The 10782-nt window shown below is 37.6% G+C and overlaps 1 pseudogene; it reads left to right on the top strand.

Annotated features, from left to right (window-relative positions):
• Nucleotides 1–9576: 9576 nt before the first annotated feature.
• Nucleotides 9577–10493, top strand: LOC123939152 (annotated as a pseudogene).
• The last annotated feature ends 289 nt before the right edge of the window (nt 10494–10782 follow it).

Raw genomic sequence — 10782 nt, 5'->3', positions numbered from 1 at the left:
TGAGGTCAAAAGAAATTATAGTGACTTCATGAGTTTAATTCAACTTACATTTAAAAAAGAAAACATGGGATTAGTCTCAAACATATTATTTAAGGAAATACATTTCATTTTGATGATTATGTAGATTGAATTCTCTTATGCTTCTGATTTGTGCATAACTCAGTTGGGACTATTTCAGAGATAGCTTTACAATTAATATATTTCTTTTTTTTAAAGATTTTATTTATTTATTTGACAGATAGAGATCACAAGTAGGGAGAGAGGCAGGCAGAGAGAGAGAGAGAGGAGGAAGCAGGCTCCCTGCCAAGCAGAGAGCCCAATGCGGGGCTCAATCCCAGGACCCTGGGATCATGACCTGAGTGAAAGGCAGAGGCTTTAACCCACTGAGCCACCCAGGTGCCCCACAATTAACATATTTCTTAAATGATCTATAAAAAGAGCATGGGTGTAAGTATTTGAGATTTTTTTGGTCATATTAAATTTGAATCATCACAGGTTTACAAGGACAATGGGTGTGGAAGTCATCTTGCCATAGTGTTATAGGATCTGAGTTTGATAGCAATATATACCTCCTTCTTAAAAAAGCATAACCTTGGAATAACCTTGTGTTCTTAATTGGGCTAGTGAACATGTATATTATTTCTTATTTAAATCTTAATATTTTACATTATGGTTATCACTAATTTTTACCCCAAAATATTTTTGAAATGATAAATGTGTGTAATATAGGTAAAGGATTTCAGAAAATAAAAATACATGGTGAGAATTTTATGCAGTTCTATTACAATAAAGTATTAAGTAAGTTGTATGGTTTCAAACAAGTCCTGGTTTTTATTAATAATATCATTCTGATATTTACTTTATCACTGCCTAGTATTATGAAGTAGGGAGCAGAGTTTCTATATGCTTGGCTTTAATTCTTACTCATTTCTTTAGTTTCTATCTGCTGACATGATTTATCTGAGAATTTTAATTAAACAAATGGACATTAAATATTTTAATAAAGTAGAATTTAATATTCAGGGAACATTGGAGAACGGTATGGAAATACATGTCAGGAGAGATAAAGATCAGAAGTTATAATGATATTAACTACAAATATGCTTCTATGTTTGATAAAGATGTTTAGTTATGAACTTTTAATTTTCCGTTTATGGATCTCATATTTCGTTCTCAAATATTTTATGATGTATCTAATATTAATATTGAAACTTTACACTTTCTAAAGGTTCTGATTTGGATCAAACACACTTTGTTTATTTATTTATTATTCATTAATGTATTCATTCCCCAGTGCCTTTGTCCTGATAGCTCTGGGATGATTCAAAGTCAATGTAATGCCAAATAAATCTCAAATGTGTACATCTATATGATATTTCCAGAAATCCTTTACATAATATCTGCACGACTCAGGCAGGTCAGAACTATCTGAAGTAAAATACACGGGCATATAAGAAAAAATACATATAATTCAGTCTGCATAATCATTGATATAAAACACTTTCATTAAAATATAGTTTCTGAGACTACTGGAAGGTTTTACTTGTAAACATGAATACATGGATCAAGGCACTGCAATTATCTTCTAACTCATTTCAGTGGAATCAGTAGGCTAAACACTTATTTGATGGCTCAGAGTTTTTTACTGTGAATGATAGTTCTTTGCCATCACCATGCCATGTCTGAGAGTGGGAAGAAAAAAAAAAAAAACAGATCTAACCTTGAAAGCAATTTTCCCACTAGATCCACAGACACATAAATTGTATTTCACCAGGACCGGGGCAGCTCAGTAAGTTAAATGCCTGCTTTCGGGTCAGGCCATGATCCCAAGACCCTGGCATTGATCCCCAAGTCTGGCTCTCTGCTCAGTGGGGAGTCAGCTTCTCCCTCCCCCTCTGCTCTCCACACCCACCCCTCATGCTCGCTCTCACTCTCTCATAAATAAATGAATAAAATCTTAAATAAAATAGAACTGGGTTGCACTACGACAACTATTGAAGGGTTTGAGCAATGAAGGGCATGCCTCCGTTCCGAATCCACCTTCATTTATGCAGAAGGGTAATCAGGAAAAGAGAATAATAACAGTAAAAACAACACCAAAAGGAAGTATTTTTTAAATTTTTTTATTTGTTTATTTACAGCATAACAGTGTTCATTGTTTTGGCATAACACCCAGTGCTCCATGCAGTACGTGCCCTCGCTATTACCCACCACCTGGTTCCTCAACCTCCCACCCCTCCCCCCGCCCCTTCAAAACCCTCTGGTTGTTTTTCAGAGTCCATAGTCTCTCATGGTTCATCTCCCCTTCCAGTTTCCCTCAACTCCCTCTCCTCTCCATCTCCCCATGTCCTCCGTGTTATTTGTTATGCTCCACAAATAAGTGAAACCATATGATACTTGACTCTCTCTGCTTGACTTACTTCGCTCAGCATAATCTCCTCCAGTCCCGTCCATGTTGCTACAAAAGCTGGGTATTCATCCTTTCTGATGGAGGCATAATACTCCATCGTGTATATGTACCACATCTTCCTTATCCATTCATCCGTTGAAGGGCATCTTGGTTCTTTCCACAGTTTGGCGACCGTAGCCATTGCTGCAATAAACATCAGGGTACAGATGGCCCTTCTTTTCACTACATCTGTACCTTTGGGGTAAATACCCATCAGTGCAATTGCAGGGTCATAGGGAAGCTCTATTCTTAATTTCTTCAGGAGTCTCCACACTGTTCTCCAAAGTGGCTGCACTAACTTGCATTCCCACAAACAGTGGAAGAGGGTTCCCCTTTCTCCACATCCTCTCCAACACACGTTGTTTCCTGTCTTGCTAATTTTGGCCATTCTAACTGGTGTCAGGTGGTATCTCAATGTGGTTTTAATTTGAATCTCCCTGATGGCTAGTGATGATGAACATTTTTTCACGTGTCTGATAGTCATTTGTATGTCTTCATTGGAGAAGTGTCTGTTCATATCTTCTGCCCATTTTTCGATATGATTATCTGTTTTGTGTGTGTTGAGTTTGAGAAGTTCTTTATAGATCCTGGATATCAACCTTTTGTCTGTACTGTCATTTGCAAATATCAAAAAGAAGTATTTTTTGGGTGTTCTGTGCCAGGCAATATTGTGAATTGCTTGCCTACACTTATTAATTTAATTATCCAAAATCATCCTCAGCTCTATGTACCATCACCATTCACAATAGAAAAGTGGGAGCAAACCTCAGAAAAAAAGAAAACAAACAATTCTGATTATCCTATTTATGTTGGTAAGCCATTCTTCCTTAGTCCCATTCCATCAGCACATTCCACTTTGACTCTCTTGCTAAATGTTGGAAAACGGAGGACACACACCCATTTTTATAACACGGGAAGGTTTTGTTTTGTCTGTTTTGTTTTGTTTTCTTTTGAGCCAGACTCTGAGCTTTTCATAACAATCCTAAGTAGTTTACATTTGTTACTTATAATACATTTAAAATAGTTTTTGTGAACAATATCAAGTTCAAATAAAAAAAAAACAAATACCATCATTACTAAAAGTATTTGATCTAAATTTAGATGTTGAATTATCTTTTTTATTGTGTTATGTTAGTCACCATACAATACATCATTAGTCTTTATTTTTTTTAAGACTTTATTTATTTGTTTGACGGACAGAGAGAGAGAGAGAGAGATCACAAGTAGGCAGAGAGCAAGCAGAGGGGGAGGGGGAAGCAGCCTCCCTGCTTAGCAGAGAGCTCAATGCAGGGCTTAATCCCAGGACCCTGAGATCATCACTTGAGCCTAAGGCAGAGGTTTAACCCAGTGAGCACCAGGTGCCCCACATCATCAGTTTCCGATGTAGTGTTCAATGAGTCATTGTTTGTGTATAGCACCTATTGCTCCATGCAATATGTGCCCTCCTTTTTTTTTTTTTTTTAGATTTATTTATTTGACAGACAGAGATTACAAGTAGGCAGAGAGGCAGGCAGAGAGAGAGAGAGGAGGAAGCAGGCTCCCAGCCAAGCAGAGAGCCCGATGCGGGGCTCGATCCCAGGACCCTGGGATCATGACCTGAGCTGAAGGCAGAGGCTTTAACCTGCTGAGCCACCCAGGCGCCCCCAATATGTGCCCTCCTTAATAGCCACCACTAGACTCACCCACCCTCCCACCCTCCTCCCTTCTAACACTCTGAGTTTGTCTTTTGGAGGGGGATAGGAACCATGAGAGACTGTGGACTCCAGGAATGATCTTAAAGGTAGCAAAGACATCAGCTTTAGGGACGTTGGCTTGTACAGACCCTTCCAAAGATCCTATCTTAACTGAACGTTGTATTTTTTTTTTCTTAAAGAAAGCACCAAAGACTGTCCATTTCAGGATTCTGAAATTATAGTTTTGTCCCATGATAGTCTTAAGTTATTTCCAGCAATGACTAACCTTGATGTAAGTGTTGATGACTTATGGGATTCAAACTTTATTTAAAAGCTGAGATCTGAATTACATAATTCCTTTTTGTCCCCTCTGAGGACAAGCAGGTGTGATTTATTGCTGACATTTTCTTTGGGGAGAAAGCCTTTTCACAACTAAGTCATTTTATAGGAAAGTAAGAGTCACTAAATTTTTTTTTTCCATTTTATTTATTTTTTCAGCGTAACAGTATTCATTCTTTTTGCACAACACCCATTGCTCCATGCAAAACGTGCCCTCCCCATTACCCACCACCTGTTCCCCCAACCTCCCACCCCTGACCCTTCAAAACCCTCAGGTTGTTTTTCAGAGTCCATAGTCTCTTATGGTTCGCCTCCCCTTCCAAATTTTTTTTTTAATAAACATATAATGTATTTTTATCCCAGGGGTACAGGTCTGTGAATACAATAAAGTGTTTTATAAGTTCTATGTTTTCAGATGAGTCCTGGTTATTATTAATACTTTCATTTTGATATTTACCTTCTCACTGCCTAATAATATTTAAGGAGATGACATAGTTTCTATACGTTAGGCTTTCATTCCTACTCATTTCTTTATTTTCTATCTGTGGATATGATTATCTGACACTTTTGAATTAAAAAATGGATATTAAATATTTTAATAAAGTAGAATTTAAAATTCAGGGGAAGTTGGGGGATGATAATGTGGGAATATGTGTCAGCTGTGATAAAAATTAGAAGAGGTTTTATTATGATGAAAATAACTACAAATATAATTGCTTATTAGTTAAATTTGTTTTGGTGTAAGTGTTCAACTTTCAGTTTATGGATCTCCTATTTAATTTGTTCTTAAATCTTCCATGATGATTCTAAATTTTAATATTGGTACTTCTTTCTTACCAAAATTTCTGGTTTTGGATTACACATACTTAATATAGTATTGTTCTTAGAAGTGTTTAAGATAGTGCTATCCGTAATTACTTTGCTCATATTGGATTTCCAAGCCATTGCTTAATACACCAGTGGTATATTGTAATTATATTTATTTAGGATTGAGAATTGTAAGTTTTAAATTAGTGAACATAATATCATACAAGCTGTCATTCCTCAATGTTTACTTTTTATTAAAGGGAATTGAGCCACTCATTAGGAATTTTAACTGTATGTAGAAATTTATCCTGGAAGTTGTAGTAGGATTCTGGGAGTAATGTTTTTTTTTTCTTTTGGGGAAAGAAGATGCATGATATATTTTATGTGCCTCTAATTGCAACTCCAACTTTGGCACACATTCCTCATCTATCAGGAGAAATATTTTCTTGATGTATAACACATTAAATGTTGCATAGCTTAAAATTAACTTCTTCATATTTATGGAAATGTTTTTACAGCATTCAATGTTTTTAGTATTTAGCATAGTATTATTTTTTGGAAACAGAACTGGCAAAAAACCTGATTAGAAAATATGTATATGTTTTACAAAGGCCTAAGTATTCTGTAATTATTGAAATGTTTTGTATTCATACTTTATTACTGCTGTTATAGACTAAAGTTGAGTGATTTAACATTGGGGAGAACTTCTTACAGCATTCAATGGTTCACGTGCATACCACAGTATTATCCTTGGATTCAGAGATGGAAGGAAGCTGGAATAAAGAACTCTTTTTATGCTTAACAAATGGCCTAAGCATTCTGTACTTTTCCAAAAGAAAGTAAGACGAGGAAACATGTATTTTTCAAACTGGACAGAAATTTAAATTACTTTTAGGATGCCCATAAAAACACTGGGAAATTGGCCACAAATTGGACAATCTGGAAGAAATGGATGCATTCCTAGAGACATATAAACTACCACAACTGAACCAGGAAGAAATAGAAAACCTGAACAGGCCCATAACCAGTAAGGAGATTGAAACAGTCATCAAAAATCTCCAAACAAACAAAAGCCCAGGGCCAGACGGCTTCCCAGGGGAATTCTACCAAACATTTAAAGAAGAACTCATTCCTATTCTCCTGAAACTGTTCCAAAAAATAGAAATGGAAGGAAAACTTCCAAACTCATTTTATGAGGCCAGCATCACCTTGATCCCAAAACCAGACAAGGATCCCACCAAAAAAGAGAACTACAGACCAATATCCTTGATGAACACAGACGCAAAAATTCTCGCCAAAATACTAGCCAATAGGATTCAACAGTACATTAAAAGGATTATTCACCACGATCAAGTGGGATTTATTCCAGGGCTGCAGGGTTGGTTCAACATCCGCAAATCAATCAATGTGATAGAACACATTAATAAAAGAAAGAACAAGAACCATATGATACTCTCAATAGATGCTGAAAAAGCATTTGACAAAGTACAGCATCCCTTCCTGATCAAAACTCTTCAAAGTGTAGGGATAGAGGGCACATACCTCAATATTATCAAAGCCATCTATGAAAAACCCACCGCAAATATCATTCTCAATGGAGAAAAACTGAAAGCTTTTCCGTTAAGGTCAGGAACACGGCAGGGATGTCCATTATCACCACTGCTATTCAACATAGTACTAGAAGTCCTAGCCTCAGCAATCAGACAACAAAAAGAAATTAAAGGCATCCAAATTGGTAAAGAAGAAGTCAAACTATCACTCTTCACAGATGATATGATACTATATGTGGAAAACCCAAAAGACTCCACTCCAAAACTGCTAGAACTTGTTCAGGAATTCAGTAAAGTGTCAGGATATAAAATCAATGCACAGAAATCAGTTGCATTTCTGTACACCAACAACAAGACTGAAGAAAGAGAAATTAAGGAGTCAATCCCATTTACAATTGTACCCAAAACTATAAGATACCTAGGAATAAACCTAACCAAAGAGACTAAGAATCTATACACAGAAAATTATAAAGTACTCATGAAAGAAATTGAGGAAGACACAAAAAAATGGAAAAATGTTCCATGCTCCTGGATTGGAAGAATAAATATTGTGAAAATGTCTATGCTACCTAAAGCAATCTACACATTTAATGCAATCCCTATCAAAATACCATCCATTTTTTTCAAAGAAATGGAACAAATAATCCTAAAATTTATATGGAACCAGAAAAGACCTCGAATAGCCAAAGGAATATTGAAGAACAAAGCCAAAGTTGGTGGCATCACAATTCCGGACTTCAAGCTCTATTACAAAGCTGTCATCATCAAGACAGCATGGTACTGGCACAAAAACAGACACATAGATCAGTGGAACAGAATAGAGAGCCCAGAAATCGACCCTCAGCTCTATGGTCAACTAATCTTCGACAAAGCAGGAAAGAATGTCCAATGGAAAAAAGACAGCCTCTTCAATAAATGGTGCTGGGAAAATTGGACAGCCACATGCAGAAAAATGAAATTGGACCACTTCCTTACACCACACACAAAAATAGACTCCAAATGGATGAAGGACCTCAATGTGAGAAAGGAATCCATCAAAATCCTTGAGGAGAATGCAGGCAGCAACCTCTTCGACCTCAGCCGTAGCAACATCTTCCTAGGAACAACGGCAAAGGCAAGGGAAGCAAGGGCAAAAATGAACTGTTGGGATTTCATCAAGATCAAAAGCTTTTGCACAGCAAAGGAAACAGTTAACAAAACCAAAAGACAACTGACAGAATGGGAGAAGATATTTGCAAACGACATATCAGATAAAGGGCTAGTATCCAAAATCTATAAGGAACTTAGCAAACTCAACACCCAAAGAACAAACAATCCAATCAAGAAATGGGCAGAGGACATGAACAGACATTTCTGCAAAGAAGACATCCAGATGGCCAACAGACACATGAAAAAGTGCTCCACGTCACTCGGCATCAGGGAAATACAAATCAAAACCACAATGAGATATCACCTCACACCAGTCAGAATGGCTAAAATTAACAAGTCAGGAAATGACAGATGCTGGCGAGGATGTGGAGAAAGGGGAACCCTCCTCCACTGTTGGTGGGAATGCAAGCTGGTGCAACCACTCTGGAAAACAGCATGGAGGTTCCTCAAAATGTTGAAAATAGAACTACCCTATGACCCAGCAATTGCACTACTGGGTATTTACCCTAAAGATACAAACATAGTGATCCGAAGGGGCACGTGTACCCGAATGTTTATAGCAGCAATGTCTACAATAGCCAGACTATGGAAAGAACCTAGATGTCCATCAACAGATGAATGGATAAAGAAGATGTGGTATATATACACAATGGAATACTATGCAGCCATCAAAAGAAATGAAATCTTGCCATTTGTGACGACGTGGATGGAACTAGAGCGTATCATGCTTAGTGAAATAAGTCAATCGGAGAAAGACAACTATCATATGATCTCCCTGATATGAGGACATGGAGAAGCAACATGGGGGGGTAGGAGATAGGAGAAGAATAAATGAAACAAGATGGGATTGGGAGGGAGACAAACCATAAATGACTCTTAATCTCACAAAACAAACTGGGGGTTGCTGCGGGGAGGTGGGATTGGGGGAGGGGGAGCGGGCTATGGACATTGGGGAGGGGAAGCGAACCATAAGAGACTATGGACTCTGAAAAACAACCTGAGGGTTTTGAAGGGTCAGGGGTGGGAGGTTGGGGCAACCTGAGGGTTTTGAAGGGTCAGGGGTGGGAGGTTGGGGGAACAGGTGGTGGGTAATGGAGAGGGCACGTTTTGCATGGAGCACTGGGTGTTGTGCAAAAAGAATGAATACTGTTACGCTGAAAAAATAAATAAAATGAAACTCAAAAAAAATAAAAAATAAAAAAAAATAAAAACAAAAACAAAAAAACAAAAAAAAAAACCACTGGGAAATTGATTGGGATTAATTCATCTAGTGATCAAAAGAGAAAAAAAAAGTGAAGGCTAAGGGAAATTGAGCAACCTTACATTCTCTAAAATGTGCCCTGTGTGTAACGATTTTGACTAAACTCTGATTTTGACTAAACTCTGATCATACAGGACTTACTCTCTGAAAGTTACTGTAATAAGATAATTTGTTTTCCCCTCATCTAAGGAAGAAAATAGAAGTGGCGTACGGTCTTGAAATTTCATTTGGCTGAGAAAATGCTATGGAGGCAATAAAAGCATGTAGTAATAATCACTTTCTTTTTCCTTAAAGGATTTTCATGGAATCTCGGGATATGATCTGTTCTGATGTGTTTCAGTTTAAACTATGAAGACGGGAAACCAATGTGTAGAAACAGATTTTATACTTTCTGGTCTTTTCCAATATGGTCAAATGGACACTTTCCTCTTTGTTGCCATTGTAACCCTCTTTTCAGTGGCTCTGGTGGGGAATATCATACTGGTCCTTCTCATTCAGTTGGACATCATACTCCACACTCCAATGTCCTACTCAGTCAGCTCTCCTTTATTGACATGATGTACATCTCCACCACCGTGCCCAAGATGACCACTGACTTCCTGACAAAGAGTAAGACCATTACATTTTTAGGTTGTGAAATTCAAGCATTTGTATTCTTGACACTTGGTGGAACTGAAGCCCTTCTCCTTGGTTTCATGTCCTATGATTGATATGTAGCCATCTGTCACCCTTTACACTATCCTGTACTTATGAGCAAGAATATCTGTTGGTTCATGGTCACATGCACATGGGGCAGTAGCTCTATCAATGCTTTAGTGCATACGTTGTATGCTTTTCAACTTCCATTTTGTAGGTCTCGAATTGTTAACCACCTTTTCTGTGAAGTTCCATCTCTGGTACCACTGGTGTGTCAGGATACTTCCCAGTATGAGCATACAATCCTCCTAAGTGGGTTTATCATTCTGCTGCTACCATTCATGGCCATTCTAGCTTCCTATGTCCGTATACTTACTGTGGTGTTCCAGGTGAGCTCAGGTAAAGGACAGACAAAAGCTATCTCCACTTGTTCCTCTCACCTAATTGTGGCAAGCCTATTTTATATGACTACCCTCTCCACCTATGCAAGGCCACACTCCTTGCATTCTCCAGAACAGGATAAGGCAGTGGCAGTGTTTTACACCATCATCACACCTCTTCTGAATCCATTCATCTACAGCCTGAGAAATAAAGAGGTTACTGGTGCCCTGAAAAGACTGTTGGCATAATTGATATTTGTACAGGATATGTCACTTTAGGAACCCCTTATTGATTGAGATTGACCAATATAGATCACTTTACCTAGAATACTGTTTGGAATATGTTAATCTAAAGGATATTTATGCAATAAATTGATAAATATATTGATTCTTGCTCATTTCAGGATGGCTTAATCATAGTTATTGAAGCTACATGCTTTTCCAAATTGAAACCTCGAAAAAATGGTGTTATTGTCAACAGTATTTGGCTTCTGGGAATACATTTCAACTGTTAACTCAATGTTTGCATCTTGAATCA

This window comes from Meles meles, chromosome 3 (genome assembly GCF_922984935.1).
Source record: "Meles meles chromosome 3, mMelMel3.1 paternal haplotype, whole genome shotgun sequence".
In the NCBI taxonomy this organism is placed as follows: Eukaryota; Metazoa; Chordata; class Mammalia; order Carnivora; family Mustelidae; genus Meles; species Meles meles.
This window is presented reverse-complemented; position numbering and strand designations above follow the sequence as displayed.